This window comes from Hyperolius riggenbachi, chromosome 11 (assembly GCF_040937935.1).
Source record: "Hyperolius riggenbachi isolate aHypRig1 chromosome 11, aHypRig1.pri, whole genome shotgun sequence".
Classification (NCBI taxonomy): domain Eukaryota; kingdom Metazoa; phylum Chordata; class Amphibia; order Anura; family Hyperoliidae; genus Hyperolius; species Hyperolius riggenbachi.
In genome coordinates, this window is record NC_090656.1 from 209,076,651 (window position 1) to 209,102,002 (window position 25,352).

A 25,352-nucleotide genomic window follows, 5' to 3' on the forward strand; every position below is an offset into this window, starting at 1 on the left:
GATAGATCAAATCCTTCGAATGGGGAATTTGATAGAATCGATTTCTAATCAATTGATTCTATAGAATCGATCGACCAGTGTATTTGACTTGACAGGCATCTGACAGAAATCTATCTGATGGTCGAATCTACTGCAAATCTATAAGTGTATGGCCACCTTAACTGTCCTGCTCATCTTCTTCCTCTAACACTTTTAGCCATAGCCCCTGAACAAGCATGCAGCAGATCAGGTGTTTCTGACATTATTGTCAGATCTGACAAGATTAGCTGCATGCTTGTTTCTGGTGTTATTCGGACACTACTGCAGCCAAACAGATCAGCAGGACTGCCAGGCAACTGGTATTGTTTAAATGCAAATCATTATGGCAGCCTCCATATCACAGTCCTCCCAACCTTTCGAGATAAGGAGGGACAGTTTAAGACACACCCCTGTCATACCTCTAGCCACACCCCCGCCACACCCTTCATCATGCATATTGCAAGGAATTCAAAATCAAAAGATGTGTGTTATTATCAAACCAGATTGGTCCTTTCTATCATCATTTGTTTTCCTTCATTTTAACATTAGAAAATATATCAATTTAAATAATGGAAATAAAGTTTAGAGTCAGTTAAAATCATTTTCAGTAGAAAAATACATTTAATAACACAGATCTGTACATCAGTCCTGAAAGAGGGACACATGAGGAAGAAAGAGGAACAGAGGGACAGGGTTCCCAAAGAGGGACTGTCCCTCCAAAAGAGGGACAGTTGGGAGCTATGCTTCCGTTGTCCTTTAAAAAGTGTCAGTAGGTGGCAGTATTTCTGCAAATGAATACTGAGTACAGCAACAATTCTCTGCACTGAGTGTGAAAAGAGGCCACATATGAAGAAAAACTGCCCAGCTTTCTTGACAACAATTAAGCGCTTCCATTTTGAGACCTGTTAAATGTAATGTAATAAGCTGCTGCTTTGCCATCTGTTGAACAGATGCTCTGCTTATCACGGTCTGTCTTTGCTGGTCGCTCAGAGTTTTGCGCAGAAGGGATCTTCAAGGTGAAGATGTTTAATGAAGATGAAATCTGAGGGTTGGAAAACAAACACGAAACCCGCCGCCGCAGAGTTTTACCGCAGCATGGATCATCTTCAACATGTCCTTTCTTATTTATGGGACGATCTGTCACCTGCTGTGAGAGGGATATGGAGGAGCCCCTCCCACTTAAAGGACCACTATTATTATTTAGTATTTATATAGCGCCGACATATTACGCAGCGCTACCATAACATTTAAAATATGTAAAAAATGTACAATTCTCCCAGAGTTACTTTTTCCTATGTTGCTTTTGGTTAAAGTGGGTAGTAAAAATCAGACAGATCTGACAGGTTTTGGACAAGTCTAACTCCTCATGAGGGTATTCTTAGTATTTCCTTTATTCTTTACAGAACTTCTCCCTGAAAGAGATCTATATAAAAAGGTTGGCTGGCTCACCTACTCAGTCGTGTGCTGGGCACCAGTTTAAACCCCAGTCTTGACCAGAAATTCACTGCACGTAAGTAGTTTAAGTGGAGCAAATTTTTGTTATCATTCGATACGAACAACTAATACCGATTATTGTCCCAACCGATCCAGATGGATCAGTCTACATAGACTATAATTGCTGTCTTTTACCATAGCTGGAACACTTATTTTAGACAAGACACAGAACATGTATATTGTGCTTTTCTCCTGGTGGACTTAAAGCGCTGGAGTTGCAGCCACTTAGGGCGTGCACCACGGGCGACCAGGATCATTATGGGATCTTACCCAAAGCCTCCTTACTTTTTTATATACTGGCTTGAGCCCTAGTCAAGGCATCAAATCGTACATCAAAGGTAACAGACTTACCAGTACACTCTCCAACTCCACAATGCCAAACACACACCTCAGATGATCCGTAGGCATTCTATGCAACTTTGCTTGCTGCAACAAGCCACACCTATTGACCTGAGGAAGCGGGAGTCAACCCGTGAAACGCGTCATCCATAATGTTTAAGCTTATGCTGTCTGATAGACTTCCTCAAGGTAGGCCTACCTTTTAAACTCCTACCTTTATGTTTTAAACTGATGTTAGAGGCACCTCCCCCAAGGCGGTCAAGGATGTGTACAGAGCTTAAAAAGTTGGCCAGGCAGAAAAAATGACTGGCCATGCACTTTTGAGCTAAACATGTTCACCTCTTAACTGATGGGTACTAAGACTTGCTATCTTATCCAGCATTGATGAGGTCACATAACTTCTCTCTAGTAAAAGGAAAAGGCAGCAAGGTGAACTCCTAAGTAAACATCCTGAGAGGGGCTCTTGAAGGCCTCTGCAAATGAAGTGTTTGAACATTTATTAGAGGTAGCTGCTGGAGCAGGGAGGCCTGTAGTAGTTAAAATGAGCCTCTTTAGTGGCATATCACTGATCAAAGGCCAGTTACGGTATATCAAAGGCCAGAGCCTGACACTAAAGATTCCAACCAGAGCTGGGCTGGAGGAGCTGGGAGACCCTCAGATGCAGACTGTCATTATTAACCCTTACCATGGTTGTGTGTCTATTCTACATCAACCTTTTCAGAAATCTGAGCTGTGTTTCCAGGCAATACACAGACTCCTGTCCATCATGCACCAGCCATGGCTTCCACTGCAGGTCTGTTTGAATTGCTTTCTGAGTGAATGTAGGAAAGCCCTTCTGTTGGGAGGATGAAAGAAAAATATTAAGTAGCCTGTTTAGAAAGCTGGCAGTGTGCCTGAAGGTTGGAAAAGTGCCGTTACTCCTGCAGAACAATGGACATTTCACATCACCATGCTGCTATGGTATTGCTGCATCGTTTTTAATCATGTATATTTGTAAAATTACAATCAGTTGCTTGCCACTTACACTGAGTAACCAAAAAATGAGAGAGACCCTCAAATAACTAGTCGGTCCAACTTTAGCTCTGATCACTGCCGATATTCTTCTTGGCATGGACTCCAAAAGATGCTGATACTGTTGCTAAGGAATGTTGGTCCATGATGACATAATGGCCACTGTAAGATGGGTCAGGTTGGATGGTGGCATTTCCAAGCTTTGAAGTGTTCTTTTGACTTCATCCCACAAATGCTCAATAGGATTGAGGTAAGGAGACTGAGCTGGCCATGGAAGCAGGTCAAAGTCTGATTGATGTTCCTCAAACCAATTTGAGACCAATGGAGCACGGCGGCAAGGGACCACAATAGGCATCTTATTTTTCTGTGATACCAAAGTAACTCTTGATGGCCTCCTGCTGCTAAAAGCCCATCCTTTGCAAAGTCCATCTTGTTGTGCATTGGGATATGCTTTGTGGTGCACCTGCATTGAATTCAGCTGTAATTTGTCATGTTGTTGGCCTGCTATTGCTGTGGACTATGCGTGCTACTCACCTTTTACCAGCCTTTTTCAAACCAGAATAGTCCTTATCGCTTGAAGTTTTTTTCTTTTTTTTTTTCAACTGGCACCCTCTAAACACCCAAGATACTGTTGGGCGAGAAAATCCTAAAAGAGTCATCGTTTCAGAGATGCTGGCACCAGCTCATCTTGCACCGACGATCATTCCTCGTTTAAAATCACTTAGATCTTTCCTCTTACCCATTTTGACATTTACTTCCATGGTAACTACGTTGTCCGAAACTGAGCGTTCCTTCTATAAGCAACTCTGCATTGTTACGTTACTCTACGTTACTGTTGGACTGGTTTACTTTCAAATAAGGGGTGTCGCTAATTTTTTTGCCAGGAGATTTTTGTTGAGGGCCCCAAATGACCAAAGTTACGCCCCAGCATCGTATTCATGTCATCAGTGGCCTCTAAAGAGAATCTAAACTCTAAAATTCTTACAATAAAAAGCATACCATTCTATTCATTATGTTCTCCTGGGCCCCTCTGTGCTGTTTTTGCCACTCCCTGCTGCAATCATGGCTTAAAATTGCCAGTTTTAGGCAGTGTTTGCAAACAAAAGACATGGCTGCTAACTAGAGTGTGATAGGCTGAGAGGAGCTCAGTCTGTGACTCATACAGAGCCTGGAGGGGGCTTGGAGAGGGTGTACATAACTTCTATCCTATCACAAGCAGAACAGCACATTCCTGCCTGAGTGCATGAGCCCGACAAAGCCATCAGAGAAAAGAATATTAGATTATACAACAGAGATAATATAGCCACTGTGCAACTAGGAAAGGCTGCAGTAAGACAGACCACATTAGAACAGGCATAGGAACTTATAGGATAGAAGAACTAAGGCTGAAAATTTTGTTACAGAGTCTCTTTAACAACAGTTCAGCATAAATAAAGTGTGTATGCAGTGGCCTATAGAGGAAGCAATAAACCACTGTGTGCTCACGTTACACAACCGCCCTGCGTCACGGATCCTCTGACGTTACACTCTGACGCCTCACAAACACCAGAGGTCCGTCAGCTGCCCAGAACTGCAATACTCCATTAATTCTCTGATCTGAATCTTGCAGCACTTCAAAGAGAATTAAGCTACACGATTACAAAATTATTGGGGGATTAGACGGGGATCAAGCCTGAACTTGCCGGTATCAAGAGGTGTTTTACATTAAAGAGCAAGTAAAACTAATGCTAATTTAGGTGAGCACAGAAACCGCTTCTTTCGATTATTAAGCAGGTCCCTGGGCCAAAATTTTGTATTATGTTGTTATAGGCACGGGGGACGCAGACAGCAATAACTATGTTACAAATGTTCTGACGCTTCCCATTGGGGGAAGGAGGGGTACAAAGTAGTGTCTCACCCTAAACTACAATAGGTGGTGCCAAAAAGGAATAAAATAACATAAAGCACTTTAAAAAGGAGGTAGGTGTTGAATTTACCTCTGAAAGAAAACAAACCAAAATGGTAAATAATCTGCTGGACATAAAGAAACAAACAACATATTTCAGGGCTGTAGTGATGGTTATGTCTACAAGAACCCATGGATAAGCATGTGATTTGTTTGATCAGTTAATACATTTGCATAATTTGCTGTGATCACATCTTGCCTTAGCACATGATCATGGCTAGCAAATCAGAGACTCACATATCCATATTCTCCAACTCTTTGAGTTAAAAAAGAGGGACACTTTAAGACACACCCCTAATCGAACCCCCTCGTTCCCTCCCCCCCCCCCGCCAGATAATCAGCTCTGACAGGGAGGAGCTATGAAATATCTATCACCTGACCAAACGCTTCTCCACTACATCTTCCCCTATGCATTGTGACGGGAGGGTTGGCCCGTCAAAGTCGGGAAAGTAAAACTGCGAGGAGGAGATAGCAACCACCGTACAGAGGAAAGGCCACAGGAGAAGCCCCCTGTAGGGAAGTCATTGCTCTCACCCCAACCCCTGGCCCCCCAACTGCACACTATTACAAACCTCCCTTATGAGGAGGTTAATTAAAAAATTTAAAGAGGAACTGATGCGAAAATCTTAAAATTTAAAACACATACAAATAAGAAGTACATTTCCCCCAGAGTAAAATGAGCCATACGTTACCTTTCTCCTATGTCGCTGTCTCTTACAGTAGGGAGTAGAAATCTGACAGAACCAACAGGTTTTGGGTTAGTCCATCTCTTCATGGGGGATTCTCAGCATGGCCTTTATTCTTTATAAAGACACTCCCTGAAAAGCATTTACACAAAGATGCTGGCCAGCCTCCCTGCTCACTGCACACTTTTTTGGCAGTTGGACGGAGCAACTGCCATTCATTAAGTGCTTTTAAAAATAAAGAAAAACCCTGAGAACCCCCATGAGAAGATGGGCTAGTCCAAAATCTGTCGGTAATGTCATATCTCTACTTCTAACTGTAAGTGACAGCAACATAGGAGAAAAGTAATTTATGGCTCACTTTACTCCGGAAGAAACTTACTTCTTATTTGTATAAGTTTACATGTATTTTAAAGGGAGGGTCCAAGCAAAAAAAAAAAAAATGAGTTTCACTTACCTGGGGCTTCTACCAGCCCCATGCAGCCATCCTGTGCCCTCGTAGTCACTCACTGCTGCTCCAGTCCCCTGCTGGCAGCTTTCTGACCTCGGAGGTCAGGGCCGAATTGCGTACATTTTTACACATTGCCGCTAGTGCAGGAACATTAACACATACATTTTTACGTGCTAGTGGTGCAACACGTAAATTTTTGTTCCTGCACTAGCTGGAATGCGTAAAAATGTATGCAATGTGGCCCTGACCTCCGAGGTCAGAAAGCTGCCAGCGGGGGACTGGAGCAGCAGTGAGTGACTACGAGGGCACAGGATGGCTACATGGGGCTGGTAGAAGCCCCAGGTAAGTGAAACTCATTTTTTTTTTTTTTGCTTGGACCTTTCCTTTAAATGTTAAGATTTTCGCAACCGAGGTCGTTTAACCTTTACACTATCCAGCAAATATACAAAAAAACTACACTAAAACTGTAACATCGCTTTAACCTGGTGTCTTTCACACATATATCACAGAAGGCTAAACAAGTCTTCTCCCACAACTAAAAATGAGAAAGTGGTCAAGCAGCAATAAGCAGGCAGGGCCGTCCCTCCACTCGGGCATCTCAAGGCCACTTCAGGCTAATTTAATAACTGCCCCCCACGTAACAATAGATCTGGCCGCTTCCACCGTCAGATGCAATTTAATTAAACTCCTTCCATTTTTACAAAGAACAGCTGGCCGGTTGAGCGCGGCCCCTCGGCGAGGCCTCCTGCGTGGGGCTCAGGACACAAGTGTTTCAGCCATCACAAAAATGCACCCGCAGTATTTTTAAGAACATAATCCGGCACCAAAGACATTCTCGGCGTCCGCAGGTTGGAGTTGTGAGGGATTTCGGGCAGATTAGGCTGAAAACAGGAAAGTAAGCAGAATACGGAGGAGAGGGCGGGGAGAAAAGCTTTCAGAAGCCACAGATGAGGGGAAATTGGCCGCTTTAGCTACTTTTCCAAATTCTGCACAGCGACAAAAGCCCCGCGCCGCGTGAAAAAGGCGAGATTCCAGGCCATTTATTGCTTTCAACTGACAGAGCTCATCGGAGTCCCATTTCCGACACTCAGACAAATCTGAGATGACAATAACAATGAACGGTGTCAGACGCGCGCTGGTGGGACCCAACTCTCGAAACACACAATTGTGGCACAGAATAACCAGTTGCATTATAGAGAGTCAGAATGGTCAGGACTTCTCGTAGAGGGCATAGATGACAAGTACTAGTTTGCCCTCTAAAACAAAGATAATTAGCCAATTGTGGCCTTGACTTGAGCGAGAAGCAAAAGCAATAAAGCACCACTTCAGTAGAATTGGTGAAATATACTAATGATTCCTGCATTGCCTTGTAAGTAGGTTGTACATTCACAGTCCTTGGATTATTACATACCTAAACCTTATTAGGTTTACAGAGCTGTGTCTTCCAATCAGTGGTGTAGCTAGATATTAAGGGGCCCCATAGCAACTTTTTTGTGGGGCCATCATATCTAGGCAGTCTTGAGAAATGCTACCTTCCCCTGCCTTATGAATAAGAGTTGATTGGGTAATCTACATTCTCGTGCATTGCAAACTGTGTTTGGTTCACAAGCACTGAGACAAAGTCAGCGGGTAGTGCAACAAAGCAAAGGTAATAGTGAGTGAACACCAAGTACCATCTGGGCCCAACTCTTCTCCTGGGCTCCATAGCAATTGCTATGGCTCTGTGGCTATTGCTATGCCCCTGCTTCCAACTTGCAGACAGCGGTTTCAGGCTGTTTTGGCCTTTATTGGTGCAAGGAATGGTTTGATATTGCTCTATAGCAGGACTAAGTGGAGGTGTTATACAGCAAGTGTTTCTCAACATTATCAAGACTGGATTTATACTTTTTGTGCCTTCAGGACAAGTATGTTGTGGTTCCCCTTCCATTTACAGCAGCACCCCTACTATTTCATGTGCAGCCCTCTCTTCCATGTGTATCATCCATATACAGTATAGCAGCCCCTTCCTTCCATAAACAGCATCAGGTTCCCTTCCCAGTTTGTTTTTCTGCTCCCCATTTTCAGCCTCTTCTTTCATATGTATCAACCACTTTTTCATGTCCAGGTGGCCCCTTGGGAGACAGCCGCCCAAGACCCGGCCTTGGGGACCTTTTTTAGAAATCCGGCCCAGAACATTGTTATAACATGTACCCCCTTCCTAAGGAGCTACTGTGGGTATACATTATCTTCAGTAATCCTAAGTGTCGAAATATTTGTTAGGAGTGCTCTATAATTGTCTATAAATGCTGTTTACCCCCTGGGCCACCCCACCCTCTTGCCTGAGATCACCCCACACTCCTGCTTGCGGTCACATCTGTGCTCTTGCTTGCGGTCACCCCATGCTCCTGCCTGTGGCCACCCCACGCTCCTGCCTGTGGCCACCCCATGCTTCTGCCTGTGGCCACCCCACGCTCCTGCCTGAGGCCACCCCACGCTCCTGCCTGCGGCCACCCCACACTCCTGCCTCCGGCCACCCCACGCTCCTGCCTGGGGCCACCCTACGCTCCTGCCTGCGGCCACCCCAGGCTCCTGCCTCCGGTCACCCCACGCTCATGCCTGGGGCCACCCCAGGCTCCTGCCACGCTCCTGCCTGCGGCCACCCCACGCTCCTGCCTGCGGCCACCCCACTCTCCTGCCTGGGGGCACCCCACGCTCCTGCCTGGGGCCACCCCACGCTCCTGCCTGCGGCCACCCCACGCTCTTGCTTGCGACCACCCCACGCTCTTTCTTGCGACCACCCCATGCTCTTGCTTGCGACCACCCCACGCTCTTGCTTGCGACTACCCCACGCTCCTGCCTGGGGCCACCCCACGCTCCTGCCTGGGGCCACCCCACGCTCCTGCCTGCGGCCACCCCAGGCTCCTGCCTGCGGCCACCCCGCGCTCCTGCCTCCGGTCACCCCACGCTCCTGCCTGGGGCCACCCCACGCTCCTGCCTGGGGCCACCCCAGGATCCTGCCACGCTCCTGCCTGCGACCACCCCAGGCTCCTGCCTGCGACCACCCCAGGCTCCTGCCTGCGGCCACCCCACGCTCCTGCCTGCGGCCACCCCACGCTCCTGCCTGCGGCCACCCCACGCTCCTGCCTGCAGCCACCCCACGCTCCTGCCTGCGGCCACCCCACGCTCCTGCCTGCGGCCACCCCACACTCTTGCTTGCGACCACCCCACCCTCCTGCCTGCAGCCACCCCACGCTCCTGCCTGGGGCCACCCCACGCTCTTTCCTGTGGCCACTCCCCGCTCTTGCCTGCTGCCACCTCACGCTCTTGCTTGCAGCCACCCCACGCTCTTGACTGCGGCCACCCCACGCTCCTGCCTGAGACCAACCCACGCTCTTGCTTGCGGCCACCCCACGCTCTTGCTTGCAGCCAGCCCACGGTCTTGCCTATGGCCACTCCACGCTCCTGCCTGTGGCCAACCCATGCTCCTGCCTGCGGCCACCCCATGCTCTTGCTTGTGGCCACCCCATGGTGGTGTATGCTCCCACAGAGCAGCCTTTCCCAATCAGCGATCAAGCAATAAACATTGAGGATTGAGGAGACTTTCTTTTATAGTAGATTTCAGTTGGATTGAATGTTCTTTATCTAATCTCACGTCTAATCTACGAGTACTGTGTGCCTGGCCTGGCTGTGTCCTTACGCGGCCTTCCTTCTTCTTATGAAATCTCCCGCTGGTCTGTCTAGTGTCCATCCTCCTCTCCTGCCGATAATCCTTCTCACATGGAGGGTATTTACTGCTTCCATGGAGAGGGACCCAGTCTCAAAGTACGAGGAATGAGATCGCAACTTGACTCATGAAAAAAAGAAAATGATACAAACGATCTATGAAGGGTGACAGACTTTCAAGTATTTCAACAATTAGCTGTGGAAGAAGACAGTAAGGCCAGCTTACAGTGGTATGAAACTCAGTATTTCTTCTTTGCTCTCAGTGTCGGACTGGGAGGTCGAAAAACTGAAGAAATCCACCTGCTGGCCAAGCAGCAGTAATCATGTGTTATCACTCCCAATAGAAACCTTCAGCAAGTCTTCACTGCGAGCAGCAACACCTGATTACTGCTGCTTGGCCAGCAAGTGGATTTCCTCAGCTTTCCCATCCCCCAGTCCGACACTATTTGCTCTAAAAGCGGCGTCTTTACAGCCTAAGGGCTTGTTTCCACTGTTGCGACGCGATTTCGCCGGCATTCCGACGCTTGTAAAAACGCATGCGGATGCATTTCCACATGCGTTTTTGCCATGCGAAATTAACCATGACACTGCCAGGGCAAAATAAAATTGAAAAAAGGTGCGAAATCGCACGTGAAATCGCGGGTAAAAACGCATGTAACAAACGCATGCGTTTTTACTATTAAATACATTAGCGGCGATTCGCATGCATTCCACTCGCAGGCGAATTCGTTGGCTCTTTTGTGCGTTTTTTTACCGCTGAAAAAAACGCAGCTCAACAACGCTACAGTGGAAACTTGCATTACATGTGCGAATCCGCATGCATTGGACGCATGCGGATTCGCGATAGTGGGAACGAGCCCTCAAACATACTATCAGAGAAAAAAAATTGGTAGCAGATTAGCATTCAAACAGTTAAACACAGCACTTTCTTCAGTGGGAAGCTTAGATCAGAATCTGAAGTTTTACTACAGTAGAATCTCATTATAGTAAACTCTGATATACAGGTAGTCCCCGGTTTACAGACGCCCGACTTACGAACGACCCGCCAATACGAACGGCCCGATCCTGTCACGATGATGTCATTTCCGTGGGGGGAGTTTGAAGAAAGCGGTTTCAAACGTCCCGACTTAAGAACGGATTCAGGTTCAGAACAAATCTACAGTCCCTATCTGGTTGTAGTAAAAGTCTGGCTATAGAAAACTCTGTCCCCAGGTTCCAGAAAATGCGTCTGTATAAATATACAATGTATGACAAATGTTGATATAATAAACTACTGATATAGTAAATGACTTGGTCAGGTCCCCTGGGATTCTAGTGTATTAGTAAACATTCCACTTGTGTTCAGCAGAAACACTGCCAGGAAAATGTACACAGAAGACACATTTGCACTGGATACATTATAATAATACAGCAGATATAAAATAAATTACAGTGGCAGCTTTCAGAGAAGATAAACTGTGCTTTGTAATATGTAAACAGACAATATTACTTGTGCACAAAATCAAATATGATAACTGTATGGGTAATAAAAAGTAGGAAAACACATGTAATGGAATGTTTTAACCCAGGTCTAGCACTTCTTTAATATAGACATCAAGAGTGTCAGAGTTTTATCCCATTTTAAGTCATAAAAAGTAAAAATAGATATTTCTGAGTTCTCCCACTGAATGGAGAGGTGTCTGTAGTATTTGCAGTACTGGGTTGCTGAGAAACTAATTCTACTTTTAAGCACTCGTGAAGTGAGGATATGGAGGCTGACATATTTATTTCCTTTTAAAACAATTTAAGTTGCCTGTCTGCAGATCATTTGCCTATAATATTTTTACCTGCAGACCCAGATCAGGTGCTCTGACCCAAGTCTGGCCAGATTAGCCACATGCTTGTTCCAGGTGTGTGATCCAGACACTACTGATCAGCAGGACAGCCAGGCAACTGGTATTGTTTAAAAGGAAAGAAATATGGCAGCCTCCATTTCACCTTTCACTTCCGGTGTCCTTTAAATCTATCGCCCCCTATAAAACAGTCTGCGTGGGTCTCATATGCCTGTGAATTTGACTCAAACCCCCTTCATCTTTATACTCAACCAGATCAGTGCTGATGGCTTACAAGCATACTTCTGCTCCCCGCCCATTATTTGCTCCCAACTGAGCGATCCTGACACCTGCCATACAGTATAAATTACACGCAGCGCTTTCCTTCCATAAGCACAATATGTCTGGCTAGAGATTGGCTTAACAACTCCTTCAATGTAAATCTGTGCGGCGTGGGAGTGACTGCTCACCGCTAAGTGCTGCGGAATCTGTCCCCAACAATCAGGGACGTGTACATCAGCGTGTCGTGTCAGCACCGCTCTCCATATACACCCAGAAGGCAGAGCCAGATAAGGGTATTACCGGGGCGTATTAAGCAGGACGCCGCATGTAAAGCAGACCTGATCAGCTGTACGGAGAGATAAAGCTCACAGCGTTTTCGGCAGGGTGATTTCTTAATTCCTTTCCGGTATAATGCGATCTCTGCTGTACTTCTCAGCTGCGTGCCTAAGCCTGCCCAAAGTGAAGAGTACCAGAGAGCACTCTGATGTACAATATACAGGCCATACATATATACTGTACATGTATATTCTGGGTTATCTGTAAGCTACCCTCTACTGAGGTACGGTAAGTATCTAGTTTTTTTTTTTTTTTACCCAGTTCAGGTTCACTTTAAAGGGAAACTGAAGTAAGAGGTATACGGAGGCTGCCATATTTATTTCTTTTTAATCAATACCAGACTTTAAAGTCTGAAACACCTGATCTGCTGCATGCTTGTTCAGGGGCTATGGCTAATAGTATTAGAGGCCGAGGATCAGCAGAGCTGCCAGGCAACTGGTATTGATTAAAAGGAAATAAATATGGTAACCTCCGTATACCTCTTACTTCAGCTCCCCTTTAAAGAGGAACTATAACCAAGGATTGAACTTCATCCCAATCAGTAGCTGATACCCCATTTCCCATGAGAAATCTTTACCTTTTCTCAAATAGATCATCAGGGGCAGCACGGTGGCGTAGTGGTTAGCTCTCTCGCCTTGCAGCACTGGGTCCCTGGTTCGAATCCCAGCCAGGGCACTATCTGCAAAGAGTTTGTATGTTCTCTCCGTGTCTGCGTGGGTTTCCTCCGGGCACTCCGGTTTCCTCCCACATTCCAAAAACATACCGATAAGTTAATTGGCTCCCCCTAAAATTGGCCCTAGACTACAATACTTACACTACATAATATAGACATATGGCAATGGTAGGGATTAGATTGTGAGCTCCTTTGAGGGACAGTTAGTGACAAGACAATATATATATTGTACAGCGCTGCGTAATATGTCGGCGCTATATAAATACTGAATAATAATAATAATAATAATCAGGGGGGTCTGTATGGCAGATATTATGGTGAAACCCCTCCCACAGTGTGATGTCATGGCCATGGTCCTGACAGTTTCCTGTCTGTGAGCCCCATTGCATTGTGGGAAATACCGGCTTTTTCCAACTGCCTAGCAACCAGCATCTCCCTCTGTGCATAGAACTCTCAGTAACGAACATTCCGCTAGTGATGCACCAATTTACTTGACAGGATGGAAAATATTGGTCGATTAATTTTTAGTTTTAGAGCACGGAGGCACAACATGGTTCAGCTCAATTAGTGAAGGAGAATCTCATAGGATCCTGCTTGTAGTGAGTGGGCCACTAGTTGAGCGACTTCTGATCAACCACACTGAAGTTGATCACCCAATAAAGTTGATCGCTTAATCGGTCAATGGAGAATCAAGTAACATATAGAATTAAGCTTGGATCAGCTGGGCAGTCAGGCAATGTGCATTGTTTAAAATGTAATAAATGTGTCAGCCTCCATATCCCTCTCGCTTCAGGTGTCCTTAAAGTGGACCTGAACGCAAAACTTATTTTCTGCTCTAAAAGATAAGCAACAGCATAATAACCCTTAAAGAAAAAATATTTATTTGTTACAGCTGATACAAATCCTGCAAAAAATCTGCAGTGTGTCTACTTCCTGCTTTCATGGCAGCAGACATAGGGGTTAACATCCTGTGTTTACAAAATAGCTGCTCTGCTGAGGCAGCAGAGAATGCGGAGCGGACACAGCTGAGAGATCAAATTACAGTGGTGATTAGTCACAGATGAGGAGGCATTAGACAGGCTAAACTCTCTAAATACATACAGAGTGCATTTCTCTAGGCTTTCCTTCTGTTCTGTGCAAGAGTTAAAGGATCACTATCGCGAAAAAAGTAGGCAGTTAAAATTTGACAGAACCGACAGGTTTTGGGCCAGTCCATCTCCTCATGAGGGATTCTCAGAGTTTTCTTTGTTTTCAACAGCATTTCCTGAACAGCAGTTGCAAAGTCTAATGCTGGGAATACATGGCTCGATTTTCATGCTCGATTCAGCGGTCAATTCGCTTATCTTTCGCTCGTTTTTCTTATCTTTCACCATTGTTCCCTATTCAAACTCGAGCGCGGAATCGATTGGGCGGGAGATGGGACATGTCGGAAATTATCAATCGAGCCATCTAAATGGCTCAAAATCGAGCCGTGTATTTCCAGCATAACTGACATAATAGTGTGCAAGTGAATAGGGAGGCCGGCTGGTATCTTACTATTTTGGCAGTTAAACTGCTGCTCAGGAAATGATGTTGAAAAATAAAACCCTGAGAATCCCCCATGAGGAGATGGACTGGCCCAAAACCTGTCGTTTCTGTCAGATTTTAATTGCTTACATTTTCGTGTTAGTGGTCCTTTGATGTACAGCGGAAGTGTGAGGTATATAGAGGCTGCCATGTTTATTTCCTTGCAAGCAATACTAGTTGCCTGGCTGCCCTGCTGATCCTCTGCCTCTAAAGGCTCATACACACATCAGACTACAGTCTTTGGAAACTGAAAGATCACAGACCAATCTTACCCCATTCCATGTAGTATGAGAGCCATACTCTACACAGTCTTTCTATGGAGCTGAACTCCACATCAGATAAAAATCTTTGCAAGATGCTGCACACACAGATGCTGTACAGACACAAAAGATCAGTATCTGCAAAAGATTTGTTCCTGCCAAAGATCCGTTCCTGCAAATTGCAATGATAGTCTATGAGATCTGCAGATCATCATACACACATGATTTAACTGACATTCATCTGCAGATCAAGCAATCATCCGCAGATCTGAAAATCCATCCTGGTGGCTCTGATCTGCAGATGAATGTCAGTTAAACAAGGTGTGTATGATGATCTGCAGATCTCATAGACTATCATTGCAATTTGCAGGAACGGATCTTTGGCAGGAACAAATCTTTTGCAGATACTGATCTTTTGTGTCTGTACAGCATCTGTGTGTGCAGCATCTTGCAAAGATTTTTATCTGATGTGGAGTTCAGCTCCATAGAAAGACTGTGTAGAGTATGGCTCTCATACTACATGAAGGGTGGTAAGATTGGTCTGTGATCTTTCATTTTCCAAAGACTATAGTCTGATGTGTGTATGCACCTTAATACTTTTAGCCATAGATCCAGAACAAGCATGTAGCAGATCAGGTGTTTCTGACATTATTATATTAGACAGATAGATAAAGACGGTGGATCTAGACCTCAGTATTCCAAAGTACAAAAATCTTTATTAAGCAGCTTTCAATATGACACAAAATCACCACACACAAATTAAAAGGTTTTAAAATCATACATTATGGACTGCACTAACTCTCACACTATCCATGATTGGGGGCTACCACACATATACCTTCACACATACAATCTATAGGATCATCCACATTGTGAATGTTTGTGTTAATGCAGCTGTACCATGCACTAATGTACTAATGAACTATTGTTTGTCCAATTCCAATTCCAAGTGTTTCTGACATTATTGTCAGATCTGACAAGATTAGCTGCATGCTTGTTTCTGGTGTTATTCAGACACTGCTGCAGCCAAATTGATCAGCAGGGCTGCCAGGCAACTGGTATTGTTTAAAAGGAAATAAGGCAGCCTCCATATCCCTCTCGCTTCAGTTGTCCTTTAAGGTCCACTTTAACCAGAATGACAATGACTACTTAATTACGCAATACGAAAAAACTGCTGTCTGAAATTCTGAGGTCAAAAGCATAACGAGTGATAAGATAAATGTAAAGTCACAGCGGACAATAAATAGCCTTACCTGTTCAGGCAAAGGTTTCTTGGGAATCTCGGGGTTATATTACAGAGAAGTATCCCAGCAGTGCACTTTGCCCTGAATATAGGGATTTCCATAAAGTGATGCAGCAGCCACTGAGAAGTACACAGAAAAACGTTCCCCGTCCAGAGCTCAGCTCCCACAATATAAACAGTGTGACGCAGAGCTGAGCAGCCGACTACTGCTGGAGCCTGACAGTCGTACAATGGGCCAGTCCTATCAGCTGAATGGATGAACGTGTTGTAGCCGGCCACATGCAGGCAAACAAAGCGCCTCGTATACAAAGATCATTACACCAGAAAAGACTCGCCTCTCCCATGCTATACATTCAGACAAAAACTTTCTGTACTTTCTTTGCAGGGAGTTATGCTATTTGTTTCAGCTTATGGTAGCACAGGAGGTGTTCCACCTACCTTACACTGACCTACCTTACACTGTATGTAACCACGGAAGAACTCCGCTGTCAGCTCACAGGGAAACTAGACAGACTATTTTATTTTTAATCTTTCGGACCCTTTTCCACACACATTGCAAATGTGATTCCGTCTATGCTTAGTGCATGTGTTACGACGCGATTATTGCACATTGGGACGGGTGCCAAGACACAATGGTGTTTGCAATTTCCTTCGGAGGAGGGATAAAAAAGTGCAGTAAAAATTTTGAAATGGTTGCATCCCAAGCTAGGGTAGCATGTTTTATTTTAAAACTATAATGGCTGAAAACGGAGAAATAGTGAGTTTTTTTTATTTTTTCATATTATTCCCGTTAAAATACATTTAGAATAAAATAATCCTTAGCAAAATGCACTACCCAAAGAAAGCCTAATTGGTGGCAAAAAAAAAACAAGATATAGATAATTTTGTTATGATAAGTAGTAGTAAAGTTATTGGCGAATGAAAGGGAGGAGTGCTGACAAGTGAAAATTGTTCTGGTCCGTTAGGGTAAAAACCCCATTGGGTATGAAGTGGTTAAAGGGATACTGTAGCAAAAATAAAACAGACCCTGGGGAGGGTGAAGAGGATGGGGGAAGCCTCATTAGGATCCGGAGGATCCCCCATCCTCTTCAACCCTCTGGGGTCCAGCGCTGGCAGCCCCTGAAAAATCAGCCAACAGTGGCACAGTAGGGGCTGAAATATTTACATTCCACGCTTTCCAGAAAGCCGCTGCTGCACCTGCACAGGAGTGCAGAAAGTAAATATTTACATTGCCGCTGTTCGGTGGCTGCCAGCGCTGGTCCTGGGGGGTGAAGAGGACGGGGGAAGCCTCATTAGCATCCAGATGCTCCCCCCTCCCAATGTAAGTAGTATCCCCCAGGAGGTATATGGAGGCTGCCATATTGATTTCCTTTTAAACAATACCAGTTGCCTGGCAGCCCTGCTGATCTGTGTGGCTGCAGTAGTGTCTGAATAACACCATAAATCGGAAAATTGATACTTACCTTCCGTAATTTTCCTTTCCTGGATCAAACGATGGCGGCATACACATGGGTATTGGCTCCGCCCCCGAACCTGATAGGACAGATCACCTATAAGATTTCCGCTCCGCCCCCCTCCAGCCATTCTGGTGAAAATCTGGCCTCGAATGGACAAGAGGGAGGGATTCGTATGCCGCCATCGTTTGATCCAGGAAAGGAAAATTACGGAAGGTAAGTATCAATTTTCCGATTTCCTGGACCAAACATGGCGGCATACACATGGGATATAACAAATCACGCTTGAGGGAGGGAACTGTTGCAAAAAGATTAACACTTTATTTATACAGACAAGACAGCTCTCCCAAAATCAACAGATGACAAGGAAGCAGGGTCAACATGGTAATGTCTCAAAAAAGTATTAACGGAAGACCACCCTGCTGCTCTACAAATAGACTCTACAGAGACTTTAGAAAAACAAGCCCAGGAAGCAGCCATGCCCCTGGTTGAATGAGCCCGAACTTCAGTAGGTACAGGTAATTTCTTAAGAATATAAGCCTTCTGTATGGTCTTTACCAGCCACGAAGCAATAGTTCTAGAGGTTACTGGCATTCCCTTCCTGGGGCCTCTGAAATTGATAAACAGATATTCTGAGGACCTGAACAAAGCTGTAGCTTCCAGATACAGTTTAATGGACTGCCCCACGTCTAAAGGATGATAACTCTCATCTGCCAGAAGAGTGGGTAAAGAAAGCTCCTGATTTATGTGGAACGTAGAGGCAACTTTCGGAACAAACTGCAGCACTGGTCTAATCACAACCCTGTCTGGGAAGAACTCCAAAAGGTTGCCAGAGCATCCCAGGGCTTGGAGATCTGACACTCTCTTTCCCGAGGCCATCGCTGTCAGAAAGACTGTTCTCATCGTCAGATCTTCTAATGACAAGGACTGCAGAGGAAAGAATGGAGGAGAGGACAAGACCTCCAGTACCAAAGACAGGTCCCATTTTGGGAAGAAAGGCTTCCTGGGAGGACGCATTTTAAGAAGTGCCTGGATAAACTGCATCACTATAGAGTGAGTGGCCCATCGATGACCTGTCAATGCTGATAAGGCTGAAACCTGAACCTTTATGGCTGCAACACTAAGGCCCTTATCAACTCCCGTTTGTAAGAAGTCAAGGATGTTCTGGACCTCCGGCTTTATGCTATCGAAACCTCCTTCCAAAGCGTAATTCACAAATCTCTCCCATATCCGGTAGTATGTGGAATTCGTGGAAGGTTTTCTTGCTTTTAGAAGAGTCTCTATCACCTGTCTGGAACATCCGATGTTCTCATACCTCTTCCTTTCAACCTCCAGGCCGCTAAATCCAGCTCCTTGACTCTCGGATGAAGGATGCTCCCCTGGGACAGGAGCTTGTGACTCATCGGCAACCTGATTGGATCTTCCACACTTAGAAATGTTGCTAGGGCAAACCAAGGTCTTCGGGGCCAGAAGGGAAGTATAGTGATGATCGTGCATGACTCTCTGCACAGCTTTTGAAGGAATCTCGCAATCAGAGGGAACGGAGGGAAAGCATATCCCAGATCGAAGTCCCACTTCTGGACCAGATAATCCACTCCTGCCGCCGAGGGGTGATGATACCGGGAGAAAAACTTCTGAACCTTCTTGTTCCTTGGGGATGCCCACAGGTCCACCTGTGGAAGCCCCCACCTCTTGGTGATTTTCAAGAAGACCTCCTTGTCTAAGGACCACTCGTGGGGATCCACAAATTCCCTGCTCAGATGATCCGCCAAGGTATTCTGCTCCCCTGGTAAATAGATTGCCGTTAGGTCTGCCAAGTTCTTTATTGCCCAGGACATGAGATGTGCGGTTTCTTGAAGGAGAGACCTGCTCCGAGTCCCCCCCTGTCTTCTGATATAGGCCACTGCAGTTACATTGTCTATTCTCATTAACACTGACTTCCCGTGGATCATGTGCTGAAGAGCCTTCAAAGCCATGAAGGCCGCTCTTAACTCCAGGAGATTGGAGGGTACACCTTCCTGTATCGTTCTCCACCTGTCCTGAACTTGCACATCCTTGCAATGGGCTCCCCATCCTCTGATACTGGCATCGGTCGTGATCACCACTGTGGGATCTGGCTGAATCTGCCGGCAATTCCTTAAATTCTGCTCCCTGGTCCACCAGAGAAGATAACTTTTCACATCCAGAGGAAGGTAGAACCTCTGACTCAGGCTCCTCCTGTTCCAGTGAAGAAGGAAAAAGGATTGGAACTTCCTGAGAAACCAGTGAGCCCACTTCACCATCGGTATTGCAGATGACAGAGAGCCCAGCAGGCTTAGACAGTCTCTCGCTGACAAACTTGCGACTCGCAGAGATCTCTGAACTCTCTTCTGTATCGCTTCTACCTTCTGATCTGGTAGGGAGATCTGGTTCTGTACTGTCCGAAACCTTGCCCCCAGAAATATTAAGTCCCGAGCCGGGGATAGCTGACTCTTGTCGAAGTTGACCAACCAACCGAGTTGTTGCAGCAGCCTGAGCAAGGTCCTTTGATGCTGCAGCAAGCCCTGGTAATCTTGATGGAGCAGCAGGATGTCATCCAGGTAATGATAAATTCTCAGTCCCTGAACTCTTAGATACGCCACTACCGGAAGCAGGATCTTGGTGAAGGTCCTTGGGGCTGTAGACAGGCCAAATGGCAGGCATCGAAATTGATAGCATCTTCCCTCTACTGCAAACCTGAGGAACTTCTGAAATTCGCTCTTGATGGGAATATGTAAGTAGGCGTCTGACAAATCCACCGTTGTCATCCAGTCGTCCACAGCTATCATGGAGGTTATTGACTGCAAGGATTCCATTTTGAAGTGCTTTATACTTATGTGCTTGTTTAGAAACTTCAAGTCGAGGACCGGCCTCCATCCTCCTGAGGATTTTCTTACCAAGAATAGTGGTGAAAAGATTCCTACATGCCTTTCCTCGACTGGGATGGGAATGATTGCTTCTTGTCTGAGTAGCGTCTGCACAAAATCCCTTAGAGCTAGATACCTCTCCTTGTCTCGTGGGATCTTCGTGGGTGTGAACTTGAACCGAGGAGGCCTCCTCTTGAACCTCCAAGAATGTCCCACCTTCAGAGTGTTCACCACCCAGGGATCTTTGATTATTCCCACCCAAGATTCCCAGTAACGGTGCAGTCTGGCCCCCACCTGGGAATCCTGAGTGGACGTCCCATCAAAAACGCTTTTGACTCTGCTGGGGATCGGATGAGGCCTTGTTCTTCCAACCTTTAGCAAAGGAGGCCTGGGTCCCCTTCCAATTCCTATTGAACTGTCGGCTCGGTCTGTACGATCTTGACTGCTGAAACCTGGTACTGGGGTTTCTTCTTGATGTCTGCTGCCTAAATGGCCTCTGCTTTCGATCTTGTGGGATCAGACCAGACTTTCCCCCAGTCACCTTCGAAATTGCATCATCCATCTGAGGGCCGAATAGGTAGGACCCATCGAAAGGAATCTTACACCAATTTGCTTTGGATGCCGCGTCGGCGGACCAAGGTTTCAACCAGAGAGCCCTTCTGGCCGTGACGCTGTGTAGCATGGACCTGGCGGCTGATCTGATAACGTCAATCGCTGCCTCTCCCATAAAGTCCCCGGTTAGTTTTAGCTCCTCCAAAGCTTTTATTATCTCCTGCTTGTCCGCGCCCGAATTCAGGGCTGATTCCACATTTTCTACCCAGACATGAGTAGCCCTTGCCAAGGAAGTTAAGGCAATAGCTGGCTTGCATGCAGCTCCTGCCGCTAAAAAGGCCTTCTTGACGTCTGTGTCAATCTTTCTATCGGAAGGTTCCTTAAAGGCTATCGCATTTTCCATGGGGAGCGTCACGTGCTTGGCCAATCTGATGACTGAAGCGTCCACAGCTGGTGCAGTATCCAGTAGCTTAGCATCCTACTGCTTTAAAGGGTAAAGCTTTAAGAATCTGTTGTTAAGAGAGGCCTTTTGCTCCACTTTACTCCATTCCTTCAAGATCACTTCCCTAATGACCTTCATGAACGGGAACGCCTCTGGATGCTGGTCGAGGTGAGGATAGTATCTATCTGGCTCGTGAGCCGAACCCTCTTCCTCCTGCCAGTCAATAGCTGATTTTATGGCTGCTAGAAATGCTGGCACCAGCGCGAAACTGAAGCCTCCTTGCGGTGAATCCTCCTGAGGGAGGGGATCCTCCAATGGTGCCTGAGGGACCGCTGTCGCTGCTGGTTGCGGAGGTGCCATACTCTGGAAGGTGTCTCTAACCGCTTGCTGAATAAAGGCCATTACCTGCTGGTTATCAGAGTCTCTCTCTCTCCCAAGCTCCGCAAAACAGGCCTCACAGACCCTCTTATCTGGCATAGCTGGTTGAGAACAAGACCAACACTGATTTTGTATGGGCCTCTGAAATGGCTCAATGGCCTCAGACTGAGGCGAAATGTCCCAATCCCTATGGGACCTCTTAGGGGACCTATAATCATAACGTCCTCTGTCTCTATAAGAATAACGATCCCTACTTGGAGATCGCCTCCTTCTATTGTCTCTGGAACGCCTGTCCCTTGATCTTGATCTGGAGCGGTAATCCCGCCTCCTCGAGGACGCCTTCCGATGCCTCCTGCTCCTACTTCGGGATCTGGATCTACGATCTCTGGAGGACTTGTTCCTCTTGGCCGATTTATTCCGGGAACGACGGCTCCTGCTTCTGTCCCTTGACTTCGACCTGGTCCGCCGGGCCTTAGAAGGGGATCGGTGCTTAGATACTGCCCGGCCACTTCCTCCTTCCCCCGAACTGCAAGATAATATAACATATACAATATGCTTCAATCACTTCCCTTTTGACTATATTAAGAAAAAGGGGAACTGCACTCTTTTACTGAACATCCCATGGGAGCCCTGTGCCAGGAAATTATGTATGATAACACCATGTGCATAAACAGAAAAACTACATTTAGTAGTCTATACCTGTTAATGACCACCTCCTCCACATGTTCTCTAGGATCCATATCTCTGTTTAAGAGAAAGGATTGAACAATAATTAGCCAACCTTCACATAATGCAGGTAACGACATTTTCCCGAATATGGCAGATGACTTCATACCTCCAGAAGATTCAAGCCCCAAAGGAACGATCAGCCTGACCCACAGCGGTGTATGGCAAGAAAGATTCCACAATCCGGATCAGCAAGGCCTCAATCAAGGGCTCAGCAATGCTTCAGTAGACCTCCGCACGGCTCCAGTAAGGTTTTGGCAAAGCTCCGCATCCAGGAGCAAACACACCCAGCTTTTCTCCACCAGGACGCCAGGAACAGCGCGCAGCCATCGCTCTGCGGCTTCCTGTACGCCCATATCCGGGTGCCCAGCCAATCAGGAACCTTCAACGCCAAATCTCGCATCTCGCGAGATCTGACGTCACAGCCTGCGCATGGAGGGATGGAGGGAGGGAGGCGGCGAGATCTGGCGGCGCCATTGCAGCGCAGGGCAAGCCGCCCTCCAGACACGCTGGGGCACATGAATGAGGACGACATTAAATCCTGTTTAAGGGTACAGACGTCCTCAACAGCGGGAGAGGCTGAACCCGCTGGGCACAGGGGAAACAAGTAAGCACCTGTAGATAAGAAATAGATAAAAGAAAAAGAATAAAAAAGAAACAATAACTGGAAATACAATATAGGCAAGCTGTCCATTCGAGGACAGAAAAAAGAATGGCTGGAGGGGGGCGGAGCGGAAATCTTATAGGTGATCTGTCCTATCAGGTTCGGGGGCGGAGCCAATACCCATGTGTATGCCGCCATGTTTGGTCCAGGAAACAAGCATACAGCCAATCTTGTCAGATCTGACAATAATGTCAGAAACACCTGATCTGCTGCATGCTTGTTCCGGGTCATGTATAACATGTATAAACACTGAAAAGATACAAGAGGGATGGACTAGTCTCTGGCAGAGCAGTTGGTGTGCACATGAGAAGGCAGGAGGGTGATATTGATCAGATTGTAGAAGCACTGATAACACTGATCCACAGTTCCTGGAAGAATCTGGTGACTGAGCAGATTAGTGTTGTCACTGTAAACAGACCCTCTGCTGATTACATACACACAGCAATCACCAGGAACACAACAGCTAGGTGAAACTCCACAGGAGGCATACAAAGAGCACCTGTGACAAGGGAAATAACTAATCTGGACTGAGAACTAAAAGTAGACATCACTTTACCGGCAATGATCAGGATAATTAAAGGATAAAGCTGTGTACACACAAGGGATAGATGCCACCACCAGCTTCAGCTTTTTCACAAATCAGTATACAGTTGTGTTGGTCTCTCTAGGAATATCCTATCTGTTTTAAGCAATGTACAAATGATGGATTAAACTCGTCCTGGAAGGCCAATAAAGACTGCTTATGCTGGGAATACACGATGCGTTTTTGCGTTCGTTTTTTCCCGTCGTTTTCGCTTTCGTTCGATTCTACTCTCGATTCTCCTCTCGATTCCTTATCTTTTCTTATCAATTACATTCACTTGAATGAGGAGAATCGAAACGAAAGTAGAATCGACCAGATCCAACAGGTTGGAATTTATCTATCGAACCCATCTATCTAAAGTAAAAACTTAACGTGTATTCCCAGCATTAGGGTGAAAATCTAGGGTGTGCACAGTGGCCAACCAACGGTATCTACTAAATCAATCCCTGTTAGCCTCCCAATTAGATATGTACTCACATATCTGTGATCTCTCGTCAGGTCTGATCATTAAGGCCCATACACACGTCGGATTTCCGCAAATGACGGGTTGTTTGAAAGTCCTGTCGTTCGCGGAAATCCGACGTGTGTATGGGCCTTTAGTTGCTACATATTCCAAAAGGTGTATACACACGCACTACTAAAGAGAACGACGGGTCCGTCAGACCCTCCCGCTGGGAGGTCGTTCTCCCGACAGTAGTGCGTGTGTACAGTCTGTCTGCAGACTGATAAGGCTGTTTCTGAATGATCGGATCATTCAGAAACAGCCTTATCAGTCTGCAGACAGACTGTACACACGCACTACTGTCGGGAGAACGACTGCCCCAGCAGGAGGGTCTGACGGACCCGTCGTTCTCTTTAGTAGTGCGTGTGTACGCACCATTAGGCTGCTTACACACCAAGACGTTACAGGCGCACGTTAGTGCGCCTGTAACGCTCCCCCAACGCACAGCAATGTAGGCTGCTTACACACCAAGACGTTACAGGCGCACGTTAGTGCGCCTGTAACGCTCCCCCAACGCACAGCAATGCAACACAAGTGGGCTGTTCACACAGCCCACGTTGCGTTACATGTAACGCTGCACGTTCTGTGCAAAGTGCAGCATGCTACGGCGTTGGAGCGGCTATAGCCGCGTTAGACTGTTTGCACATGCGCAGTGGGGGGCGGAGAGGAGGCGGGGAGAGCCAGCTACAGTAGCCGCGCACATGGCTACTTAATATTCACTGCACTGGCGGGCGCTGATTGGCCGGCGGGACCACGTGATGCGGAGTGTCTCGCTCCGCATCACGTGGTCCCGTTGGCCAATCAGCGCCACTCTGGGAGACATTATAGGACTCGAGCCGCCTAACGCGGCTCACTCTACCGTCGGCTCTTGCAGCACCATACGTTGTGTTAGGTGCACGTTATGTTAACGTTGTGTTAACGTGCCACCTAATGCAACGTCTTGGTGTGCAAGAAGCCTTAATGTTCCAGTCTGGATACAAGAAGCCGGATCAGTGAATAATGGCGCACAGCGCCTATGCATAAAAATGGTGCAACATTAAAAAGATACGCTTATCGTTATTAATCGTTAGTACTGCATAATAATGGTGCACAGGGAAAAAAGAAGTACGCAGTAACATTATTTATCAATAGTGAGGTTCATATGCCAAACATCAGACCTTATTGCGCACAGTAACGTTATTTATCAATAGCTAACCTACATAAGCCTAACTGCAGACGTTATTTAACTGCAAAATGGTGAATGGATTTAAGGTGACACTGTCAAGGTTAGGCACCACCAGGGGGGATTTAGGGTTAGGCACCACCAGGGAGGTCTTAGGGTTAGGCACCTCCAAGGGGTGGTTAGCGTTAGG

General features: G+C 46.3%; 1 protein-coding gene across 8 annotated transcripts in view; it reads right to left on the minus strand.

The window, feature by feature from the left end:
• Positions 1 to 25,352, minus strand: part of NAV2 (neuron navigator 2) — a 629,613-nt gene that overhangs the window by 226,560 nt on the left and 377,701 nt on the right. The window lies entirely within an intron of this gene.